The following is a 26476-nucleotide window of genomic DNA, read 5'->3' as shown; positions in this document are numbered from 1 at the left end:
GCGGCGGAGAGGAGAGCAGAGGGGAACGGCGTGTATACAGGCAAAGCACTTCCTGTAAACACGTCCTTACCCACCGCTCTCCTCTCCACTGCGGATCGCTGCTAATCACAGGTCTCAGTACTGCATGCCTCTCCGGCCATGCAGCGCCAGGCAGCTAGAGGAGATCCCGACAACGTGGTGGAGGAGAGGGGCGGACCGGGGATGAAGGAGGTGGGCAGGGAAGGAAGGGCGGCTCTTGCTTGCCGTGCCTCGCCCTTTGCATCTATTGGCTGTGTGCTGCTCTACGTAAGGCAGCAGAACAGCACAATTAGATGGTACACCAGCGCTGCATAGTCAGCATCTGGCGTACTATTTTAAAATGCAGACGCGATCTACCCAGCAGTCCTTCGCGATCTACTGGTAGATCGTGATCAACCTATTGGGCAGCCCTGCTGTAAGTGTTTAGAAGAGTCATATCTTCATTGTTGTGCCTAGAAAAGATAAAATATTTCAAAAACTTTAGAGGTGTACTCACTTGTGAAATACTGTATGTTTATAGGGAATTGTTGGTGAGTGGTAGTCTTCTTTAACTTGAAATGAATATGTCAGGTGAGAATTTTTATTCAAATACAATTAGTTAATGTATCCATGAGAAAGGCCTTTTCTGCTCTGTAGTCCCATTACCAGATTAGGAATGGTCTCATAGTCTCAATCCATCCATAATTCACAATCCATCCACAAGACCACTGTTCTTGTGCATGTTCCTTCTGTATAAATCTGACAAGAGCTTGTCAGACGTGTTTTCGGGATCCTTCTCCCCTCTACGTACATGAGCATGGCCATACTGCACAAGCAAGAGTACGCTTCATGCCTGAGCAGTACATGAAGCCGCCTTTTCCTCCATGCACGAGCAGCTTCATGCTACTGTGTAGGCATGGCCTGTACTCAGGGAATACTCGTTGTCGGGACGTCGCTGGGATCCATCTTCCAGCATTGTCAGATGAGTATTCAGCTAAAGGTTTTCTAAGCAGTATGAGGCCTCTTGCACACTACATAAAATTCCAATTTCCTATACGATCGGATTGTTGATTACGATTAAAAAACGTAGCAGCATGCAGTACTTTTTTAAATTGGAATCAAAAATCGGATCGTATAAAAAATCGGAATAACATGTAGTGTGCAAGAGGCCTGAAGCCTGGGTTGTCTGATGCATATACAATACTAGAGTCCTTGGAATCATTGATCACATTGTACATTATTCATACATTCTTTTATGTCGATGTACATTGGTTATCATTTTAAAATCCACATTATCAGGTCAAGACTGACACAACACACTGACAAAAACTTTTTGGGGTGATTTCTTTATCCTTATTTCATGTTTATAGTAAAAGTAACATTTAATTTTTTTGCAGGTGGACAAAACAAAATGTGTGAGGAGAATCAAACAATGGTTACTGAGTTTCTTCTTCTGGGATTTCAAAGTCTTCAGAGCTTAAGAATTCCACTTTTCATATCTATCCTCTTAATTTATATAGTCATAGTAATTGGAAACTCACTCATCATCCTACTAGTGTCAACCAACTACCGGCTCCAAGTTCCCATGTTTTATTTCCTTAAACACTTGGCACTTGTGGATCTTATGTTCACCACAAACATTGTACCCAATATGTTATATGTCATCCTGATGACAGGAGGAAGAATATCCAAAAATGGGTGTTTTTTTCAGTACTGTACGCATTCTGTCTTTGTGTGTACGCAGTCTGTAGTTCTCGCAGTTATGTCTCTTGACAGGTATATGGCTATTTGTCAACCTTTGAACTACTCCACCGTCATGACGCCTAAACTGTGCTTTCACCTGGCTTTCTGGTCCTGGTCAGCTGGTATCGTTCTCAGCCCAAGTGAATTTTATTTTATTTTTACTCTACAGTTTTGCCAGTCCAATGTAATAGATCACTTCTTCTGTGACTTAGTTCCTGTTCTCAGCCTTGCTTCAAGAAATCAAGACTTAATAGAGTGGCTTGACTTTACCATCTCTGTACTCCTTATATTTATACCATTCCTATTTATAATTGTATCCTATGTTTGTATCTTCATAACAATCCTGAAGATCTCAACTTCTGCTGGAAGGAAAAAGGCCTTCTCCACTTGTAGCTCCCACCTGGTTAATGTCTGCACTCATTGTGGTGTTTTAGTGACTGTGTATATTTTTACAGCAAGAAGTGCTTTCCAACCAGAAAATAAATGGAGATCTCTGTTGTATACCGTCCTCACGCCATTCATTAATCCTCTTCTATACAGTGTAAGGAATCAAGAATTTAGAAAAGCAATAAGAAGTTTAACTTAACTATATCACTCCATTGCCCATGGAGGATCAGGATGGAGTTTTTTTTTAAATCTTTATATTTTTGTGATATAAGGTCAAACGTTTGTTGTTTAAAGTGCCCCTAATTAAACTGATATCAAAATTGTGCAATAAAACCCATGGTGAGCTAGATTACCTGTTCCTGAATGTGCTGCTGCTGCTCGTTGTAGTCGGGGTGCCACCGATTCCCCGTGCCTGGTCTTCTTCTTCGATGGGATCTTCCAAGCTAATGCAGTTTTTCCCAAGAGGCACCGCAAGCAGTTCCAAATTGCGCAAGCACAGTGAATGCGAGTGCTCGTTCACAAGTGCTTACTTTCACTGCGTAGGCGCAGTCCTGAACTTGTGTCTGTGCACTTAGGAATGGCTCTGCACTGCTCAGAGGAACCTCTGGGCGGCTGTGGAGTTTATGGGAATGGGCACAGGGAACAGGGACAATGATTACAATGATAAGAGGCAACCATTCAGGAACAGGTAATGTAGTCCACCATGGACTTTACGGTGAACCTGAACTCTTGCACAGCACAGAAGGAAAACAGAGGGAAATGAACCCTGCATGTATTTAGAGAGTTTAGCCTGTCTAATTCCCCCTCATCTGTGACTAATCACAAGTGTAATATCTCAGCTGTGTCAGCTGGCTGCCTCGGCAGAGCAGCTAATTTTTTAACACAGGTATGTTAACCCTATGGCTGCTTCCATGAACGCAGGAAGTAGACATTTATTGCAATATTTGTATCAGTTGTAACAAAGAATGTTTTTTATTTAAAGGTTATGATGCTGTTGCTTATCTTTTAGAGCAAAGAGGAAGTTCTGAGTTCATGTCCACTTTAAGCAATAGGATTTCCCTGATTCGGGGTACTGTAATTGATGCTCACAAATATTGTTACAATGTACCTAACAAGTTGGAAGGATTACTGTAGCTATACTAATACTCTCATAGTATCATAAAAGGGTGAGTACTGTATGTGATTATCTCTTTATCTGCACCAGCAAAATTGTTGTGGAATTAGCATACAGTAGTCCCTCCCTTCATCAGATTATCATAATGAGCACTGGTGTGTAACATGAATGTGTGAATCAAAAGAGGCTGTTTTATCACAAAGTAAAATTTTAATGTAAGTATAAACAGAGTGTTTCCCAACTTTTCAATGCTCACTAATGCGCTCTATTCCAGAATCGTTTAGTAAAACATAATTAGATATTCAGTTTATTAATACTGACAGGCTAATTTCAGTGATATGTAATAATACGGACAAGCATATACTGTACAAGTAACATGCAGATATTACCAACAACAGTACCAACAAGAGGAATGAAGTAATGGCATGCAAATAATACCACAAAGAGGCAGATATCAATGACACACATATGTTAACAATTAAAGGTAGATATAGGTAGATATCAATAACATTGGGAATTCTGTTCTTTTGGTCAAATTTGGCCCTTGGGTAACTAGTGTGGTTTTCTCTAACCATTTCAGACTTTGCACCGCTGTCACTAGAGGGTGACGTGTAGTTTGAATATGACATACTCTGGAATTTTGCAATTCTTTGATGAATATTTAGCATTCCATTGTATAGCATGAGTATATTACCAGATTGGACAGATGTTAGAATATACATATTGGGTACATATGCATCTGTTTATTTGTGACCAGGGATTCACTTACTGTGCTTTTTTACCTTATGTTTGTACAACACTATTTTTTAGATGATGTTTGTATTTAACAACTTTCAATATAACATGACATGGTTAAGCCAATTGACCTAGTTTCTCTTTTTTTCCTCTGTATATAATTATTCTTTGCTGGAACTAATATTCTTACATGATCTCCTCCACCCCAACATGCCAAGTACCAATTTGGGCAGTGGCATAAGTAGCAATCATGAGGCACCTCACCAAAACTTTGATGGGACACCACCACATTCACTCCCCCTCCCTTTCCCCATCGTAACCCCCATGGCCCATCTGACAAGTGTCATATAACAAGTGTGACTTCTCCATAACAACATGGCCACCATGATGCCTTCCACCCATGACAACACCCAGGGGCGTCTCACCCACCAGGCAAGTATAGGCGGTTGCCTGGGGCGCCATGAGGTGGTGAGGCGCCATGAGGTGGTGAGTCGCATTCCCCCACCGCTGCTACCGTGACCATGTTTTTTTTTTTTTTTTTAATATTATATTACCTCCCGACTCAATCCCCGGTGCTCGGCACGCTACCATGTGCTCAGCAGTGCCTCCACCTCCACTTCTCCCCAGCCAATAGAGCAATCAATACTGCTCTTCTCTGCCAGGCTCCTTCTTTAAAGCCGTGCCCCTTCTTCTCAGTAGCCACACAGGTAAAGTGTTTACCTCGTGTTGCCCAGCCTTTAACTCCGCCCCACGCCAGTCAAACCAGGAGCCAGCGGCCAGCCAGCTTATGCCCCCGACAGTCTGACCCCCCCACCTGTGTCACTGGCTGCACACAGACACTGGAGCGAGACAGCCAGGGGACAGATGCAGTCACAGAGAAAAGAATGTGATGTGTCCGTGTTGGAGCCCCGCCCCCGCACAAGACAGCAACACAGCCCGGGAGAAGGGAAGTTTCTGCTCCAGAGTAGTGATGGGAATTCCGGCTCTTTTCAGAGAATCGACTCTTCTGAATCGGCTCCCATTAAAGAGCCGGCTCTTACGGCTCTGAATCGGCTCTTCATTAAATATTACTAAACACCACTCAGAATTGGAGTAAAAGCCCCGCCCCCGTCTCCATGACAATTCCAGACTGCTTCTCTGACTGGTGCAATCCCTCCTGCTACTGCTCTGCTCCGCCCCATACACTCCTACAAGCTGCAAGAGGAGGACTACATCTCCCAACATGCCTCAGCGCCCTTTATTGCAGAGCAAAGCAGAGCTCTGTGGGGCGGCTGAGGCATCGGCTCTTTCAAAACTGAGAACCGGCTCTTGTCGTTCGCAGCAAAGAGCCGGCCCGTTCGCGGACGACCCATCACTACTCCAGAGATGATAAGCTGCATGCACAGGCAGAAGAGAATGTATGCAGGCAGGCTGCTAAGAACACTTCCTGTCCTGTGTGCAGACTCCCAGTACTGTTATAACTGCTAGAATGTGCCCTGCTCTTTTGATACTAGAGTTTTCTTTGAAAGCTGGTTAGGCTGTAGGCTGGTAAAGCTGTAAACCTGTGCTTTAGTGCTGTGCTGTCTCTCCCTCTCCCCTCTCTGTTCCTCTGCCCCCTCTTCCATCTTATGCTGTCTCTACCCCTCTCTGTTCCTCTGCACTCTCTTCCATCTTATGCTGTCTCTCCCTCTCCCCTTTTTCTCTGCACCCTCTTCCATCTTATGCTGTCTATCCCTCCCCCTCTCTGTTCCTCTACCCCCCTCTTACATCTTATGCTGCCTCTCCCTCTCTACTCTTTCCCTCTGCTCGGATTACGTGTATTTTCTGGTGAAACGCTTCCACATTACGATTATTTTCTGACAACGCTGCCCCATTACGATTATTTTCTGGTGAAACGCTGCTGCCCTATGATTAATTTCTGGTGAAATGCTGCTGCAATAAGTGTATTTTCTGGTGAAACACTGCCACCTTACGAATATTTTCCGGTGAACTGCTGCTGCAATAAGTGTATTTTCTGGTGAAACACTGCCACATTACGATTATTTTCTGGTGAATTACGAATCTGAATTACGATCATTACTATTATTTTCTGATAAAACACTGCCGCATTATGATTATTTTCTGGTGAAACGATGCTGCATTATGATTATTTTCCTGGGGGGGAGGGGCTTGGGGGGCGTTACAGGTTTTCTCACCTGGAGTGACAAAATGACTAGAGGCACCCCTGACAACACCTCCTGTGCACAAACCCAGCACCCTCATCTGCCTCTTCCCACCTTCCATGCACCCTCATCTGCCTCTCCCCACTCAGCACCCTCATTTGCTTCTATACACCCACCCAGCACCCTCATCTACCTCTCCCCACCTACCATGCACTCGTATCTGCCTCTCCCCACCCAGCACCCTCATCTGCCTCTCCCCGCCTACCATGCACTCGTATCTGCCTCTCCCCACCCAGCACCCTCACCTGCCTCTCCCCACCTACCATGCACTCGTATCTGCCTCTACCCACCCAGCACCCTCACCTGCCTCTCCCCACGTACCATGCACTCGTATCTGCCTCTACCCACCCAGCACCCTCATCTGCCTCTTCCCACCCACCCAGCACCCTCATCTGCCTCTCCCCACTCAGCACCCTCATTTGCTTCTATACAACCACCCAGCACCCTCATCTACCTCTCCCCACCTACCACACACTCTTATTTGCCTCTCCCCACCTACCATGCACTTGTATCTGCCTCTCCCCACCCAGCACCCTCACCTGCCTCTCCCCACCTACCATGCACTCGTATCTGCCTCTACCCACCCAGCACCCTCACCTGCCTCTCCCCACCTTCCATGCACCCTTATCTGCCTTTTCCCACTCAGCACCCTCATCTGCTTCTATACACCCACCCAGCACCCTCATCTGCCTCTCCCCACCTACCATGCACTCATATCTGCCTCTCCCCACCCAGCACTCTCATCTGCCTCTCCCCACCTATCATGCACCCTTATCTGCCTCTCCCCATCCATCCAGCATCCTCATCTGCCTCTCTCCACCCACCCAGCACCCTCATCTGCTTCACCCCACCCACCCAGCACCCTCATCTTGCCTCTCCCCACCCACCCAGCACCCTCATCTGCCTCTCCCCACATTTCATGCACCCTCATCTGCCTCTCCCCACTTTCCATGCACCCTCATCCGCCTCTCCCCGTCCACCCAGCACCCTCATCTGCCTCTCCCCACCTACCATGCACTATTATATGCCTCTCCCCACTTTCCATGCACACTCACCCACTTCTCCCCGCCCACCCAGCACCCTCATCTGCCTCTCCCCACCTACCATGCACCCTTATCTGCCTCTCCCCACTCAGCACCCTCGTCTGCTTCTATACACCCACCCAGCTCCCTCATCTGCCTCTCTCTGCCCACCCAGGACCCTCATCTATCTCTCCCCACCTTCCCTGCATCCTGATTGGCTCTGGCAACACAGCACACTCATCTGTCTCTCACCACCAACTCTGCAACCTTATCTGCCTTTTCCCACCCAGCACCCTCATCTGCTGCTATACACCCACCCAACACTCTAATCTGCCTCTTCCCAACCACCCCTCTCATCTGCCTCTCCCTACCTATCATGCACCCTTATATGCCTTTCCCCACTCAGCACCCTCATCTGCTTCTATACACCCACCCAGCATCCTCATTTGCCTCTCCCCGCCCACCTAGTACCCTTATCTGCCTCTTGCCTCCCACCTAGCACCTTCATCTGCCTCTCCCCAAACACCCAGCACCTTCATCTGCTTCTATATACCTTCCCAACGGGTACATATTATGACAGCGCCGCTCAGTTCGGCGCGGGGAGAGCCGAATGACAGCTTTTCCCACTGCTGCTAAACTCACAGGCGGCGTTAAATACTATACCCCCTCCGAGTTGTCGCAACTCAGAGGGAGATGTAATTCGGCGTCTGGCAGCCGGCAGAGCCCCGAATTACCGCTACCCGGGATGCGCATCATAGCATTGCTGCTATGATGGCTTTCAGAGCCGCACGCTGAAATGAACTGATCCGCCGTCCCAACACCCTAATCTGCTTCACCCCATCCACCTAGCACCCTCATCTGCCTCATCCAACCCACCGAGCACCCTTATCTGCCTCTTCCCAACCACCTAGCATCCTCATCTGCCTCCTCCCAACCACCCTGCGCCCGAATCTGTCTCTTCCCACCCAGCACCCTCATCTGCCTCTCCTCACCCCTCACCAACATCTGCCTCTATACATCCAGCCAGGACTCTCATCTGTCTCTCCCCACTCAGCACCCTTATCTGCATCTCCCCACCCAGCACCCTCAACTACCTCTACTCACTCACTCCACCAAGTACCCTTATCTGTCTCTATCCACTCACCCCACCCAGCACCTAGAAGATCTAACAATAAATGGTGAAGTTCTGTCATTGACATGGTGCAGAGGCAATTTGATGTGACTTGTTGGTTCCTGGGATGTGGCACTGGGGGTTTTGCAGAGGAGTTGGTACAGTACCTATCACAGCCACAGTGGCTACAAGTGCTTCAGGGTCCATGACTGAAGGATAGTGACCGCACTTTTACTTGGGGGAATAAGCAGCCATGGTGGCCCCATTCATTTTATAACCGACAATCAAGTTTTCCAGGGATAATGAATGTAGGGGGGGGGGGGGGGGCAGAATTTTTTTTTTTTGCAGGGGAGCCCTTGATTTGTAGTTACATCCCTGACCATATTGCTGCACTGTATCAAACAGTGCAACACTATGGTTTATTGGATTTTCAGTAGATTCCCTGTTGGAATCTATGAAAAATGTATGTGCTGTGTGTTGTAGGAATCGATTCCTTTCAGAAAGGAATCAATGATTTTGGAACACTGGGTGGAAATCATTGTTTATGGCCGGTTTCAGAGCATTTTGGTCTGCTACAGGCTTTACTGAATTTTACTATCAAGTTCGACATTTTTGGGGAAAGAAAATACAACAGGAAATGTTCTTCCTGTCACTTATTTCTGCTTCATGAGAGACTTCCTTTTTAACATTTCATTTGCATTTCTTTGCACATACAGTAGATATACAGGTCAAGAAAGGGTTGTTGTGTACATGGAAAACTACATAAAAAAGACATTTTATAGCATTCATTGTAGGATTTTTTTTTTTACCTCAGGAAGCGGAAGCCTCTGGATCCTAAAGAGGCTTCGCTCGTCCTCCTCAGCAGCCCCGTTCCAGCGATGGGACCCCGAAAAAAACTCTGTGACCACTCATGTCGGAGCCTTGCTCTAACTTTGTCCCCCTCAGCTCTCCTAGGCATTAGCCAGGCCCGATGGGGTCCGCACTACTGCGCCTGTGCAGTAGCACGGATCTGACTCGACTATTTCTGCTGGAGTCCAAGCGTGATGGTGGTATTGTGCATCATGCACACGGAGGCCCCACTTTGGGGGTCCCAGCGGAGGAAGGGCTCTATGGAGGACGACAGGGGGAGTCTCTTTAGAATCCAGAGGCTTCCCCTTGCAGGGGTAAGTATCTGTTTTTTCCCTTCCCCCTTTGCTTTAAGCTCTGTGACGTTTCAGTGAAATTCTCCTCCTTGGGGAAGATTTAAATGGAACTTCACTTTCATTAAAAAATAATATTGCACGATGCATTGATGGAAAGCTACAGCAATCAGCTACATTAAAACCACTGAGAAGGAAGTGAATGAAACTGATTCGCTTGTTTCAAGGGCACCTGTCTAGGGACAGGATATATTAGGCTGCAAATGAGTTTTGGAAGCTGGTGTTAAGGAAGATGCAAAGGGTAGCTGCTAGATGACTAAGAACATTTTGATAACAGTGGGCTTTGTGCGGTGTGTGATCCCAGTATACATTGGTAAATATCTACCAAAAATAAGACGAGGAACAACTTGATGGGAATGGGACCTGTCAGGTCCAATCCAACAAGGTACTGTCACACAAATTTACATAACATGCCTAAAGGAGTTATCAATCATATAGTAAGATAATGGTGGTATGTGCGCTCCTCTTAATGTGCGTCTCCTGGTTGCCTGGTTCACATTATAAGATGGGTCGCTTTACTTTGGGGGGGGGGGGGGGTATCACCACCCTATTCGTATGTGGTTATGATAATAGCGCAGAACTCTACACCTTACACTGACAGACAGTATGAGAGAGACCCTCACAGCATTATATGCATATACTAAAGTTCAAAACTAAGTATAATGACAATTATTCAAATGCATCCAGAAAAAAGTCCACTTTAAACAGTCCAACATGATGTCAGAATTCAAGCTTGAATGCAATAATAGTACAGAATACGCTCACCAGATGCAAAGGCTGATTGTTTGGGATCAGCAAAACAGGCTCAGTTATGTATAAGATCCTCACGGTCACTTGTGCTTCATCCTAATATTAGCTAAAGAAATGGAAAGAATGGTACACAGCATAATCGTGTTTCAAATCACAAGCAGTTTCTCCTCCACCATCATAAGAGAACCGTGCATGCTCCACCAACACCAATGACACACACACAGACATGGGACGCAGAGACACAGGGGTTTTATTAGGTAGGATGCTGCCTTTCTTCCCTCCATAAAATAAATACACCCAACATTTCACCCCTTATCAATGCTACCATCCTGTTCCCATATAACAAGTGCTTCCTAATCACCCCCCAGAATACAGAGGGACACAGAGAGCACTAAGAACTGAACACAAATAAGCTTGCGTCAGCTAGGCTCTTACAAAACTGTTCTCAGTCTAAAGGTGGCCATACATCTAGCGACTTGGCAGCTGATCGACCAACCGATTCGATAATTATTATCGAATCGGATAAAAATCAGTACCGCCAAGTGCATGCCCCATTGACGATACTAAATGTCGGGCCAAGCATGCCGATTGGACATACTACAAGATGTCGGGCTGTCGTGGCCGGTCAGGTGCGCGGCAGTAATGGCAAACAATATCGTGACAAGCTGGCTCCGTCCTCCATCCATACACGCACCCCACGTGGTTGCCGGCATCCACGTGTGTGCGGTTACAAACGTGACCCAGTTACTCCGGCAACCACGTGGGGTGTGTGAATGGATGGAGAAAGGAGCCCGGAGTCAGCAGTAGACACGGACAGGTAATGTATAATGCACTGGACACATTAAACATTAGGGGGCAAAGTTGGGCAGGCGATGCAGTGTCACAAGGCCGATTCTGGATCGATTTCAACATGAAATTGATCGGGCATTGGCCTGTGGTGTATGGGCAGGCGACAGATCTCTATCTAATCAGATTCGATTACAGAAAGATTTGTCTCATGGTCGAATCTGCCCACAATCTCTAGATGTATGGCTGCCTTAAAGGAAGCCATACATCAGGCAACTTGGTGGCCAATTGACAATCCGATTATAATTAAATGGGATGAAACTCGGTGCCGGCAAGCGCATGCTGGACCGACAATGAGACCAATATTGGGATGAAATTGATCACATTGGCGATCACACATGCCGCAAGATGTTGAGCCGACTTACTCGATTGGGTGCACGGCGGGAACGGCGTGCAATTTCAGAACAATCGAAGAAGGCGTGCTGTCCCCTTCAATGTCAAATGTCCCTCCGGTGCCCAGTGCAAGGTATACATTACCTGTCCGCAGCCTCCCCTTGTCCCTCCACTAGCTCCGGGCGTACTCCTTGCTCCATACATGCATGCGATATGGTTTCCTAGTAAGGGCACGCTCGTGATGTCAGACGCCATACACGTGGCCACGTTACTAGGCAACCACATGTTTGAAGAACAGAGTGCGCCCAGAGCCAGCAGGGACATGCGGAAGCTGCGGTCAGGTAATGTACACCTTGCATGGGCAGCCGGGGGGATTTAACATTAGGGTGACAGCGTCAGGGCAGAGAGACGGTCGGATGCGGTGTCACAAGGCTGAATCCGGATCGATTTCAGCATGAAATCGATTGAGAATTGGCCCATGGTGTATGGTCAGCCGACAGATCTCTAATCAGACTAGACTAATCAGATTCGATACAGAGAGGTTTGTCTCTTGGTCGAATCTGAGATTTGTCTCTTGGTTGAATCAATCTGCCCACAATCCCTAGATGTATGGCTACCATAACTTTTCCCTTCACCCTTATCTGTTCTCCCTTTTGTTCCATTAGCACATGACAAAATGACAAATCTCTTCAATGCACCCTGAGGTGCCATTGTCACAGCAACGCAGCTGACTCCTGTGACCACTACAAACAGGCATGTTAACTTGTCAGAGTAGAATCCAGCAGCTCCTCCTCCAGCTGCACTGAGCCTGCGCTGCCTTCCTGCTGTCACAGGGCGTGTGGAGCTGAGCCGAGCTGCTGCTGGAGAGGCAGGTAGGAGATTGCAGCGCAGACAGGGGAGCTGGGACATTATTCGTCTCTTTGTAGATCACAGCAGCCAACAGTGACCATTGCTGATGTGTACATTCATCTGTTTCTAATGATCAATCCAGCAGCGTTCCTGGAAACACTGATCACACAGGAGCAATCCATTTACACCCATTCTGCTGCTCCCCAAATGCCAGTTGTACCATTGAAAATACTGTATTCCTGATTCGTGAAGGTATCACAGACTGAGATTTAGGAATAAGCGATTAATCGTGCACCCGAATCAGATCACATGACTTGAGATGGTGGCTATCTTTTGTGTACAAAGTTCCCCATTCGAGTTCTGCGTGCCGAGTTTATACAAGGAGTCTCTGCGAATCAGGAAATTGTAGCTGAACTCGAGTCATGTGACAGGCAGGAGGAGAGAAGTGTGATTCCTGGACTTCATCTTCCTGCTAGAAACCTACTACACCCTGCATTGTAAACCACAGTGTTTTATTATTATACATAGCAAGGCTCATGATATGAGAACAAACAGTGCAGTGACGTATATGGAACACAAGAATGCTACCCCTTTTCCAGTGATTGCTAGGTGGTCTCCCTGTGTGGGGATTTCTAATGGTTTTTGTACATTTGTTCTAAGCTTGGTACCAAGATTAATGACACAGCTGGGTGCTTAGGGGAGGGGGAAGGGTGTGGGGACCCTTGCTGATGTTGGATCTACATAAATTAGCTTAGCAGTGCAGCAGGACCCCCAATAATAACACACGACACCAAAAACAGTAGAATAGTGATATTTCATGTAAAGAGAACCAGAGACGAATGAATAAATAGATTTATACATACCTGGGGCTTCCTCCAGCCCCATCAGCCTGGATCGCTCCCACGCCGCCTTTCTCCGCTGCCTCTATCCGCCGCAGCTCATTGCAGTGGCCATTAAAATCAGCGAGCCATGACACGTTGCCTGCAGTGCAATGCGATGCGACAAAACTAACACAGAAGCTGCAGTGCATTACCCTGCGACTTCCGGAAGTTGCATGTTAACTTTTTTTCGTCAGTCACACTACCGTGTGATGCAACTTTTCGGCTGCAGTGCAATTGTTTAGAACCGTCACCGCTGCTTTCTAGTATAAATGGACCCTTTAGGCTGGTTTCACACCAGGACGTTGCGTTTTAGGGGACGTTAAGGTCGCATAACGTGCCCCTAACGCAACGCCTGGTGCTCTCTGATGTGGACGTCAGAGTGAGCCGCGTTGTGCAGATCACTCTGGCATCCGTGATGCCGTGATGTGTACTCTTGGACTCATGCGGCATCACGTGGTCCCGCCCGGCCAATCGCCGCACAGAGCGGCCGCTCCAGGAAGTAAACAGTGCACGTCACTGAGTGCAGTGAATATTAATTAGCCATGTGCCTGGCCGCTTTCCGCTTCTCCCCAACATTACTGAGCATGTGCATGCAGTCTAACGCGGCTCTGCCGCTTATAATGTACTGCATGCAGTACGTTGTCTTATGGCGCAGCGTTACTAAGTAACGCAACGTGGGCACTGTGAACAGCCCATTGATTTTTCATTGCTGTGCGGTGGGGTGCGTTACAGGCTGCTCTAACGTACGCCTGTAACGTCCCACTGTGTAACCAGCCTAAAGGGAGTCTGAAGTGAATATAAAAGAAACAAGAACAGATACTCACCTATGGAGAGGGAAGGCTCTAAGAGCCTTCCCGTTCCTCTCCTGGTCCCGCCATTTCTCGGCTGGCTCCCTTGTTAGCAGTCTCTGAGCGATCGACTTCCGAAGCCTCCTGTGACTGGAACACAGGGACCATGAGAGGAATGGGATGGATCATTAGGACCCAGAGCCTTCCTTTTCATTAGGTGAGTGTCCATTGTTTTTTTTTTTTTTAATATTCGCTTCAGACCTGAGACGGGGGGGAAGGGGCGGAGCAGTGCTTTTCAGCGCTGCTAGATTTGGGCGCAGCCGGCGCCTCCATAGACTTCAATAGGAATCATTCCTATTGAAGCGCTCAGTGAGTAACGTCGGCTCCGTCAGAGGACGGAGCCGAAGTTGCTTAAAAACATCATAATTCGGCCTCCAGCAATCGCTGGAAGCCGAATTATTTCATTCCCCCACTATCCATGGCGGCCTGGGGAAGGAATAGTAATTAAATCGGCCCGGACTTGTGCAGAAGCAGGATCAGCTATATACCGCTGTATCCTGCGCCCAAGTCTACCGGCGCCGATTTCAAATGTACGCGGAAGGGGGGGGGGGGGGGAATTTAAAAAATGATACATCCCTAGTGCTTTCTCCAGCCCACTCCAGGATGATCGCTGCTTTGCCTCCGCCTTTGCTGCCCAGATTCTCCACAATTCGGCCAATAATGTCCTTTGGTCTCGGGCGTACTGTGCATGCCCCACCGTGCTTCCATCACCTGGAGCGTTCTGCACCTGCGCACAGTCGGACTGCGCATGCTCTCGCTGGCCCCGACTGAAGGACTTTACGGGCCAAATTGCGGAGGATCCAGGTGGCGAAGGAGGAGGGCGAGGGAGCGATCAGCCTGGAGGGGGCTGGAAGAATATGTATAATTTTTTTTTTTTTATATCTCTGTCTCAGGTACAATTTAAAGCTCTAGTTCAGGCTAATCTTTTGCTGCTAGTTTAGGGGATCCAGCAGGAAACCTCATAGGAAACAGTTTTCCAATCACAGCACCCTCTTCAGCATTAAAGGACAACTGAAATGAGAAGAATAAGGGGGCTGCCATATTTATTTCTTTTTAAACAATACCAGTTACCTGGCATCCCTAATCCCTGCTGGTCTATTTGGCTGAAGTAGTGTCTGAATCGCACCAGAAGCAAGCATGCAGCTAATCTTGTCAGATCTGACAATACTGTCAGAAACGCCTGATCTGCATGTTTGTTCAATGTCCATGGCTAAAGGTAATAGAGGCAGAGGATCAGCATGATAGCCAGGCAACTGGTGTTGTTTAAAAAGAAATATGGCAGCTGCCATATCCCTTTCGCTTCAGTTGCCCTTTAAGTGTTGTGATTGACCAAATACTGTGGGTGTAGTTTACTCCAACCTATCTTAAACCTAGGAGTTCGAGGTGGTCCCAATTATGTCAGCAGAATTTCACTATGAGGTTTCCTGCTGGATTTCCTAAACTAGACTAGCGGCAAAACATCAGCCTGAAGTAGAGCTTCAAGGGTCTCTGTTTTTGCATTATCCATTTTTTTTTACTACTTGGCTTATTTGGTTTGCAAAACTTACTTCCTGTGTAAATCCCAGATGCATTTTTTAGGGCAGGCTCACGCCAAGAGCACGTTTGAGCGCTTTTCAAAGCGTCAATGTTTTGAGAAGCGCTTGTAGGAACACCTTATGAGGGTGTACCTACAGCAGTCTTGTGATTTTGATGAAGTTGCAAAAGGCATGTAGCATTTATTTGTAACAATTCAGCCTCAATGAATGAGCAAAAATGCACATTCATTCAAAAACCGCTCTGAAAATCGCTTTGCAAAATTGCTAAAAGGTAGCGATTGCGATTTTGGTGTGAAATAAGCCTAATGTCGGGTTCATACGGACGCTTGGCGTCCAGGACTCGTCATTAACCTCTTGAGGACCATGTAGGATCAGCCATACTATGCCAGGGAAAAAAAACATCTATAAGTAGATAAATACTTGATCTACTTACATAACACATGTATTATACTGTCCACGTTTTGATTTCAGTGAATTTTATATAGTAAATGACAAGAATTCTGTTAGTGGTGGGGGCCATGTCTTTTGCCCACAGTTAAGGCTAACTCGTGATGTCATTTCTGCCCTTTACTTTTTTTCTTGGCTCCTCCAATCGCTGAGTCGCCTCAGCCTTGCTTGTAAACACAAGTGAGTAGGGGATTAGGTTTCAGGTAAGCAGCTGGCAGGGAAATAAAGGAAAGAGGAGGAATACATTATAGATAAAAAGAACCCCCAGCATGCAATTCTTTGGCACGGACTACTAAAGGGCCAGTGCGCCTTAAGTATGTGATAACTCCAAATCATAACAGCAGAAAAAGTTTTGCAAGTTTTGAATGCAGGCTTAGCATTTTTATCACTTTAATACACTCAGACCAGTTGCTGTTGAAATTTGAGTTTTATGGTGACGATACCGCTTTAAACTCCCTAAAGACCAGGCCATTTTTCACAAATTGGGCCACTGCAGCTTTAAGGCCTCGCTGCAGGCCCACACAACTCAACACAAAAGGGATTCCCCCCCTTTTTTCCCTTTTCTTGCTGATCCTCAGATTTTTTTTTTTAATATAAATATTTGTTTTATTTTGCCATATTCTTATCTTTCTTTTTTTCTTTGCAAATCCCCCTCCCTCCCCCCCCCCCAGCCAATCAGCGTGATCGGCTGGCATAGACTTCAGCCTATGACAGCGGATCACTTTTGTGCGACGCAGGGGGACAGCCGTGTCACACGGCTGTCCCCAGTACAGCGCTGCCTTAGATTGTGGTAATAGTTTTGCCGTCTAACAGTCTCCGAGCGGCAAAGACCACACTTGCACACTTTCTGTAGATCCAATAAACTTCATTTCACTTCTCAAATATCACTGTGTATGTCTCCTATATGATATATTTAACTGACTTTTTTTTATCGTAACAACCAACGATTTATACAGGAAAATCATAACAATTAACAACGTTGCCCAAACTTTCGCATCCCACTGTAGACATGCAGGATGTGGGAATCTGCTCTCTTCACATGACATATTATTATGGTTGTTTCCTGTGCCCTCTTAATATTTTGGAACTTTGGTATTGGAATTATCCCCAGTGGTGATATTTAGCACGGCTGTGTGAATGTCCTTTTCCATTTCATGTATATGTTACGGCCAGAACCCGAAGTTTGGCCACTTTGCGTTCTGGCCGGCCACTTCGGGTTCTGGCCGGCCAATGTGCGAACTGGCTGCTGCGCTGCGGCCAATGTGAGGAATGAAATGATTGCAGTAAAGATGAATGTGTGTTCTGGCCGTCTCGCTGCGGCCAAATGTGTCAAAAGTGCATTCATTCATTTAATGAAATTAAGCCGGAGGCTTTCTCTCCTCCCCCCCCGCCTCTCTCTCTCTCTCTCTCTCGGTCAGCCGGCGGGGACACGCGTGTCCCCAAGATTCGTTCGTCGCGCCAGGGCAGCAGAGCGGGGAGGCTGCAGACATTTCTTCTGCCAGCACCCGCTCTGCAGAAACGAACAGCAGGATTCCCTGCTGCGACGAACGACTCCGGGGGGACACGCATGTCCCCGCCGGATGCCAGGAGAGAGAGAGAGGCAGGGGGGAGGAGAGAAAGCCGGCGGCTTCATTTTCTACATTGCCGCCGGCTTAATTTCATTAAATGAATGAACGCATTTTTGACACATTTGGCCGCAGCGAGACGGCCAGAACACACATTAATCTTTACTGCAATCATTTAATTCCTCACATTGGCCGCAGCGCAGCGGCCAGTTCGCACATTGACCGGCCAGAACCCGAAGTGGCCGGCCAGAACGCAAAGTGGCCAAACTTCGGGTTCTGGCCGTAACATATATACAAATACCGCTATGCAACATGCCGTAATATGATGCATTGAGCCACACTGGATCCATACATTTATATTTCTTCACTTAAATTAGAATAGCTGTGATGAGCTGACCTAAAATTTGAATGACATATTCATTACTTACCTCACAGAAACCTTCACCATTTTTTTTCTTATTTTTTTTTGCAGCAGCAGTCATTTGTAAAATCCAGCAACCGTTAAACTTCTCTCTCTTTTTTTTTTTTTTTTTTTTTTACTTTAATTCATAAATATCTTCACTGACTGCAGGACGGCTGAGGTTGCATTGTCTCTCCAACTTCTCCATTTCTGTCGTTGCTGTGTCTCTCTCTTCCTCCTTGTCACAGTTGCTACAGTCAGGTAGTTGATTACTATTGCCACTGAGGGGGATCTTCTGTGGTTAAAGCGAACCTGAAACCTGAACCAGAAACAAGAATGCAGCTAATCTTGTTGAATCTGACAATAATGTCAGAAACACCTGATCTGCTGCATGCTTGTTCAGGGTCTATGGCTAAAAGTATTAGAGGCACAGGATCAGCAGAATTGCCCGGCAACTAGTATGGCTTGACAGGAAATAAATATAGCAGCCTCCATATCACTCTCTGATGATGAAGGCTTCATAGCCGAAAGCTTACTGCTTTTCTTCTAAGTTAGCCCATAATGCCGGGCATACACGGCTGCGATTATGCGCCGGATCGAGCCGCTGGCTCGATGCCGGCGCATCCCCGCTCGTCCGCGCGTGCGGCTGCTAATCAGCCGCTCGTTTATTCTATTGTTTTCCCCGCAGGTATCGAGCAAAGTATTGATCCGGCGGGGTATCGGACACGTCGGATATTATCAATCGAGCCATAAGGCTCGATTGATAATCCTCCCCAGCAGCTGTGTATGCCCAGCATTAATAGTATCATCCTGATTCTAAACATCTTTCTTCAGGTGTCCCTTAAATCTTTATGTTGTAGCTGACCAGGCTAGTGGCACCAGCACAAACATAGTACTGCTATCAGGTTCATTATCCTCATGAACAGAGTATGATGCAAACTGACTACAAAGAACTGGTGCAGAATTGATACAGTCTCATGTGGGACAACTGAAAGGGTGGCTGGCAACTAAGAATCTTAAACATTGGTTGCTTAACCACTTGAGGACCACAGTGGAAAACCCCCCTAAAGATCAGGCTCATTTTTTGTGAAAATGGCCACTGCAGCTTTAAGGCCAAGCTGCAGGACCGCACAACACATCACACAAGTGATTCCCTCCTCCTTTTCTCCCCACCAACAGAGCTCTCTGTTGGTGGGGTCAGATTGCCCCCGCATGTTTATTTATTTGTTTTTAAATAAATATTTTTATTTATTTTTTTATAAATTTTGCTATTTTTTATTTTTTTATTTTTATATACAGTCCCCTCCCTCCCCCCACCAGCCAATCCATGTGATCAGCTGTCATAGGCTTCCGCCTATGACAGCCGATCACCGCCGACAGTCAGGAGGGCACAGCCGTTTCACACGGCTGTCCCCAGTACAGCGCTGCTGCTGATCGCAGCGCTGTACTGTATAAATAGACGGCGACCACGCAGTCTAACAGTCTCCCGAGGGGCAATAGCCGTTCGGAGACTGATGACGGGGCAGAGCTCCGCTTTCCGAGAAGGAGATGCGCACATCTCCATCAGTAGCCGGCTCCAGGACCTGACGCCAGTTGGCATTAGGCGGTCCTGGGGCTGCCGCCGCGGCCACGCCTACTGGCGTGGAGCGGTCCTGAGGAAGTTAAAGTATAATTGAAACAAGAAGAATATGGAGGCGGCCATATTTTTTTTCCATTTCAACAATACCAGTTGCCTGGCACCCCTGCTGATCTATTTGGCTGCAGTAGTGTCTGCATACCACCAGAAACAAGCATGCAGTTAATCTTGTCTGATCTGACAATAATGTCAGAAACACCTGATCTGCATGCGCATGTTCAAAGTCTATGACTAATTAGAGGCAGATGATCAGCCTGATAGCCAGGCAACTGGCATTGCTTAAAATAAAATAAATATGGCAGCCTCTATATTCCTATCAGTACTTGCTGAGTTGGCGGCATAACATCTGCTCTGGTTAAATGGGAGACATGAGAGCTGCCCATGTTAATAGGCGCTGTCTACAATACCTAGACTCAATGTTATGTTTTTCTACATCATTTCATGTATACTCCGGACCCCCAGCAGTCTGAAGTATGTTGACCCGGCCCTTGACCGAAAATGTTTGGGGGCCCCTGCTCTATACTATCCAGAGCCTTCCCTCTTTTTAGGTAATTATCCAACGTGAAGTGGTTCACTTTAAAGGGAATGTCCAAGGTGCTAAAAATAAAAAATCCACTTACCTCGCGCTTCCTTCAGCCCCTTGCAGCCATCCTGTGCCCTCGCCACAGCTACGTATCCAGCCGGTGGCAGTTGGAGCCTGCACAGTACACTCCAGATGACGTCAGTGTGATTGACAATGGCGCAGTAGATGCCGACCTGGTGAGTACCTCGGACATTCCCTTTAAAGTGAACCTTAAGTGTCCAAAAAAAATTGAGTTTTACTCACCTGGGGCTTACCTCAGCCCCCTGCAGCTGATCGGTGCCCACGACGAGTCGCTCTGATGCTCCGGGTTCCGCTGGCGGCCACTTCCGGTTTCGCCGTCAGGCTAGGGAACGCGGCTGATACTACGCGTTCCCAGCCAAAATAGCACCCCTATGCTGCCATATGTCCGCATAGGCACCCGTATGCGGACATATGGCCGCATAGGGGTGCTATTTTGGCTGGGAACGCGTAGTATCAGCCGCGTTCCCCAGCCTGACGGGTCCTGACGGCGAAACCGGAAGTGGCCGCCAGCGGGACCCGGAGCATCAGAGCGACTCGTCGTGGGCACCGATCAGCTGCAGGGGGCTGAGGTAAGCCCCAGGTGAGTAAAGCTCAATTTTTTTTGGACACTTAAGGTTCACTTTAAAGCAAACTTGAGAGGGGAAAAGTTATATGCTTAACACAGTAGTTGGAAGCCTCTAGATCATACATGTCAAACTCCTGCCTGCGGGCTAAATCGGCCCTCAGAGCCATTAAATTTGGCCCTAAAGTGGTTTCCCCCTTTGCATTATGTTTGGCCCACTCTAGACCACCGGGAAAGCTATATTGGAGGTGAAGCCCTAGTACACCAGGAAAGCCATATGGGGAGGGAGGGGGAAAGCACTAAACACCAGGGAACTGTATAGGGGAGGGTGAGGGCCCACCTTAGAACTTTATAAGGGAGGAAGGTGGCCAGAAGACAATTAGGTTGGCCCGTGATTTGGTCCTAGTGTACAATTTCGGCCCACTTTGTACTTGAGTTTGACACCCCTTGCTCTAGATAGTCCCTTCTCGGTTCTCTGCAAAGCCCACCATTCCAGTGCAGGGACCCACCTCATCTTGTGCTCAGCTTTTCTGTCTCTTTAAGCCCCTCATACTTTCCTAGTGGTTCGGGGTCACTATGAGCATTTGGGAATTCCTTAGTGCTGGTCCAAACCCTATCCTAGCAATATCAATCCCTGCCATGCACTGATGAGGAACAGAAAGTCTGAAACAGGCTGTATGCATGTTGAGTTGATGTGGCTCTGTAAAATGTATAAGCTATAGTCTTACTATAACTTCTGGATGTATGGATGTGTGCTTGGATTTCAGGGGCATAAAGAGATTTGCATATTTGGGCCTGTCTTCCTGTTGTACATTACTAATATTCATCTAGAGATGAACATTTTCAAACCAGCATTCTGGCCTCCATATGAAAGTTAATCACAAACAAGGCAAATGGAATCCAATCAGAATGTAACAGAAGCAGGGATCATCTGCTCATATTAGTACTAAGGCAACAGCCAATATTATTATTTAGTATTTATATAGCACTGACCTCTTCCACAGCACTGTACAGAGTACCATATTTTTCGGACCATAAGACGCACTTTTTGTCCCTCCAGAATGGGGGGAAAAAGTAATTGGCCCATATGCAATTAACTTTTTCACCTGAGTTTTCTCCTAGGTGAAATTTTCAATCTTGCCAATAAAATACCTTTTAAACCATCAGAAAGCGAACAAATGCTCAAAATAATTTTGATAGTACTTTTTGGTACTTTTTCTATTTCAAGGTGCTAAAAAGTTACTATAAGTCAAAGATGAAAAATTATCTCCTAGGAGAAAACTCAGGTGAAAAGGTGAATTGCATGTCTGCCATTGCGTCTCATGGTCCGAATGCAACAATTTTCAGCCCCCTGTCATGAGTCCCGTGTGTGTCCACGTGACCCCCGTCTTCTGTCCTGTGTCCGCCGTCAGCTATCCCCTGCCCTTGTGTTTGCCCTCTTCTGTCCTTTGTCCACTGTACCCTCCTCTTTCCCTGTGTGGGTCTCTAGCATCCGGTCTGCAGGCTGTGGCTTACCACATAAGAGGGCCACAGTGCGGATATGAGTAGCGGTGAACCTTCATAGGAAAGCCGCTCGGGGTCTGTGCTCACAGCTGAAGTCTCTCTCCCTTCACTTCCGCATACATCACTAATGCAGAAGTGAAGGGAGAGGAGGTACTTCGGTAGCGTGCATGGACCCCCGAGGGGCTTTCCTATGAAGGTTTACCGCTACTCATTTTCATACTGTGGCCCATTATGCTGTAAGCCGCAGCCTGCAGGTCAGCTGGGTTGCTCTGCTGCTCTCTGCCCTCTCCCATCGGTGTGGGCTGTGATCGGTGTGGGCTGCGATCGCTGTAGCTGTGGGATCCGGATGGCTTCTCCCTTCTTCCAGCTCCCAGGTACAACCTGTCCCTCAATCCTGAGCCACACATTAACCCTAGCGGCCATGGGTGCCACATGTTTCTTCAGAGGATAAGGCCTAATGACATGCTAAGGGGACAGGGGAGGGGTGTCATGCGCTGGGAGGGGGTCGCATCATGTGAAGGGACCAGGGACAGTCAGGGTACGGGTGTCATGTCCTGGGGGGCCATACCATGGGGAGAGGGGATGAGGGACAGACAGGAAATGGGTGTCATTTGCTGGGGGGAATGCAGGGTGTCATGTGCTAAAGGGATAGAGGCACAGGAGTACCATGTGCTGGGAGGACAGGGTGTTATGTGCTGTGGGCCCAGAGGGACATGGGTGGCATGTGCTGGGGAGACAGGGGTGTCGTATGTTGTGGGAACAGGGGTGTCATGTGCTGGGGGCAGGTGCAGTTTTTACAGGGGAAGGCAGGTCTGACCTGTGCGTAGGAGGGGGGGGGGGGTCGGCACCTTTTTAGTGTTTGCCATAGCGTCATATGACCTAGACACGCCACTGCACACAAGACTCAGGACAGGGGACACACAGGATTCAAGACAGGGGACACACAGGAGACAGAGGGGGGAATATATGAGGACACCGGCAGCACATATGGGGACACAAGGCAGACACAAAAGGTATACGCAGGACACAGGGACATAATAATGGGGGGGGGGGGGGGGTGATACTCAAGACGCCCCTGCACCATGGATGCACCAGGTTTAGTATATTTTTTCCCTGTTTTTTTCCCTCTAAACCTAGGTGCATCTTATGGTCCGGAGTGTCTTATGGTCCAAAAAATACAGTATATTGTTTTGTCACTTAACTGTCCGTCAGAGAGGCTCTCAATCTAATCCTTACCATAGTCATATGTCTATGTATGTATTGTGTAGTGTATGTATCATAGTTTAGGGCCAATTTGGGGGGAAGCCTATCAACTTATGTGTATGTTTTTGGGGCATGGGAGGAAACTAGAGTGCTCAGAGGAAACCCACACAGACACAGGGAGAACATACAAAGTCTGTGCAGATAGTGCCCTGGCTGGGATGCAAACCGGGGACCTAGCGGTGCAAGGCGATTGAGGTTACCAGGGCTGTGTAGTCGAGGAGTCGGAGTCAGAGCAATTTTGGGTAACAGGAATTGGAGTCGGCGGTTTCATAAAGTGAGGAGTTGGAGTCGGATGATTTTTGTACCGACTCCACAGCCCTGGAGCTAACCACTATGCCACCATGCTGCCCAGTATTGCTTCATAACAACCAGCCAGGTAGTAAATGGTTACTCATGGAGGCCGTGTATAATAGTTTGTTGTCGCACTTGGTATGGGCTTAAGGCTTGCATTCCTTCATAGTCATAAGACTGTATCTTCCAGATGCCTTTGATAATAGGTCTTGGCACGTCCACATGCTGCGAACACAGAAACAAGTAGAACAGCTGTGCTGAGAGTGAATACTCAATGTGGTTCACAGACCTGTGTAAATCGTATAGGTGTTCCAGCTCACTGCTCAACATCTTCCGCCAGGTGTGTCCTGGCTCTCTCAAGAGCGGGTGCCAGCAAAACGTTTCCACTTTGTGCAAAGTTCCCCTGCATCTCTGGACACAGTCTGAATTTACACGCACATATGCACAGGGTATCCTCTGATTTCCTACTATTTTCAGTGATGCTCTAGAATTACATATTCATCTAGAACAGGCATGGGCAAACTTGGCCCTCCAGCTGTTAAGGAACTACAAGTCCCACAATGCATTGCAGGAGTCTGACAGCCACAGTCATGACTCATAAAGGCAAATGCATTGTGGGACTTGTAGTTCCGTCACAGCTGGAGGGCCGAGTTTGCCCATGCCTGATCTAGAAGCACATTAGCATGAGTGGATTGGTATCTTATAATACTTTGTCTTTTTATGTAATATTAAATACAAGCCTGATACAACTGCTATTGAAAATAAATATGGCAACCTCCATATCCCTCTTGCTTCAGTTGTCATTCAAAGGGAACACAAGGAGAGAGTGATATTGAGGCTGCCATATTTATTTCCTTTTAAACATTGTAAATTGCCTGGCTGTCTCCCTGATCCCTAAACAAAAATGCAGATTAGGTGCTCTGACTCCAATCTGACTGGATTAGCAACATTCTAATGTCAGGGTTGTGACTCCGGCACTACTGATGACAGAAGATCAACACGACTGCCAGGTAACTGGTATTGTTTAAAAGGAAATAAATATGGCTGTCTCCATATCACTCTCTCCTTGGGTTCCCTTTGAATGACAATGGCAAGAGGGATATGGAGGTTGCCATATTTATTTTCAATAGTAGTTGCCTGGCTCTCCTGCTGATCCTCCATCCCTGCCAAAAAAAAGTGTGTTTTTTTTGTAAGATTTTTGTGTGTGAAATCACGTGTTTTTATTTAGCGCATTCATATACTTTATAGTGCGATTGGCATTTGATTTTCACCTGCAGTGTAAAAAAGATAAGCAACATTACCTCCTTTTTTGCCACATGTGGAAAAACTGCAATTACTGCAACTCCATAGAGACCCATTGAATGCGTATAGCGGAAATGCACGCAATTTTGACAAATGTGAGCCCCTGCCTGATTCACAAACCTGTAACCAGCATGCAACTTATGTGGCCATACTTTAATCAAAGCCCCGATGTTCATTATTATTCTGTCTCTTTAGCTGAAAGTATTAAAGGGATCCCGAGGTGAGAGGCATACGGAGGCTGCCATATTTATTTCCAGTTGCCCGGCAGGCCTCCTGATCCTGTGTGTCTAATACTTTTATCCATAGTCCCTGAACAAGCATATGCAGATCAGGTACGCTGACTCAGGTTTACTGGATTAGCCATGTGCTTGTTCCAGGGTTTTAACTCATACACTACTTATGCCAGAAAATCAACAGGGCTGCCAGGCAATTGGCATCATTTTCAAGGAAATAATTATGGCAGCCTCCATATCCTGCTAACCTCAGGTTCCCTTTAAACACACAGGATCAGCAGGACAGCCAGGATATTAACATAGTTTAAAAGTAAAAAAAAAGCCTTCACTTTTCTCTCTCTAGTGTTCCTTTAGATAAAGTTTTTTGTGTGTGTTTTGTTCTGTCAAGATTGTATACATACTTTTACTTTGCCATAGTAATTCCTCAGGTGACCTCACTTCCTACCTTGTCTATCCCCTCTTCAGTCAGCAGTAGAAACTGTTCCCTTCACTGCTCCCTTTCCTTTTGTGTAAACATTGCTATTGCACATACCCTTAGGCAGGGATCACACTTGTTACAAATCACATACAAAAATGCTTTCCTGAGGTCCTGCTGCGTTTTCAGGAAACCACTGCGTTTGTGTAAAGTGTTTACAAAAAGATACAACCTACGCTACTTCCTCATTACTAGCTATTGTAGCAACAACAAAAAACCCTACGTTTAATTGCAGGCAAACATACATATCATGCAGATATTATGCATTTCATTACTGTAATTGGATTGGATGAAAATCACTGCCGCGAACAGCATGCCCGATTGACGATGCAACCAATTTCAGGGCGAAATCGCATGTATTGATCGGACATGCTGTAAGATGTAGGGCCGACACGCTCGATCGGGTGCGCTGCGGTAATGGCGTTACGCCGGCAACCACTTGGAGCGTGGACGGAGAACGAGCCAGCGACAGGTAAAGTATACTGCACGGGAAACTGGGGGGCACATATTGCATTAGAGGGTACAGTGCCGGAGGCATCGGATGCAGAGTCATAAGGCCGATTCCTGAGAGAGTTCATGCTGAAATCGATTGGGAATTGGCCTGTGGTCTATGGACAGGAAACGAATCTCTATCCGACCACATT

General features: G+C 47.1%; 1 protein-coding gene across 1 annotated transcript in view; it reads left to right on the top strand.

Annotated features, from left to right (window-relative positions):
- The first annotated feature begins 12241 nt into the window (after window positions 1-12241).
- The window catches only part of STX7 (syntaxin 7), a 45811-nt gene continuing 31576 nt past the window's right edge, over window positions 12242-26476 (top strand). Inside the window, exon 1 of the mRNA XM_068253285.1 lies at window positions 12242-12310. The gene's annotated coding sequence lies outside the window, so the exon portion shown is untranslated. The remainder of the gene's footprint in view (window positions 12311-26476) is intronic.

This window comes from Hyperolius riggenbachi, chromosome 9, assembly GCF_040937935.1.
Source record: "Hyperolius riggenbachi isolate aHypRig1 chromosome 9, aHypRig1.pri, whole genome shotgun sequence".
Taxonomy (NCBI): Eukaryota; Metazoa; Chordata; class Amphibia; order Anura; family Hyperoliidae; genus Hyperolius; species Hyperolius riggenbachi.
Note: the sequence above shows the minus strand (reverse complement) of the source record. Positions and strands in the feature narration are given on the sequence as shown.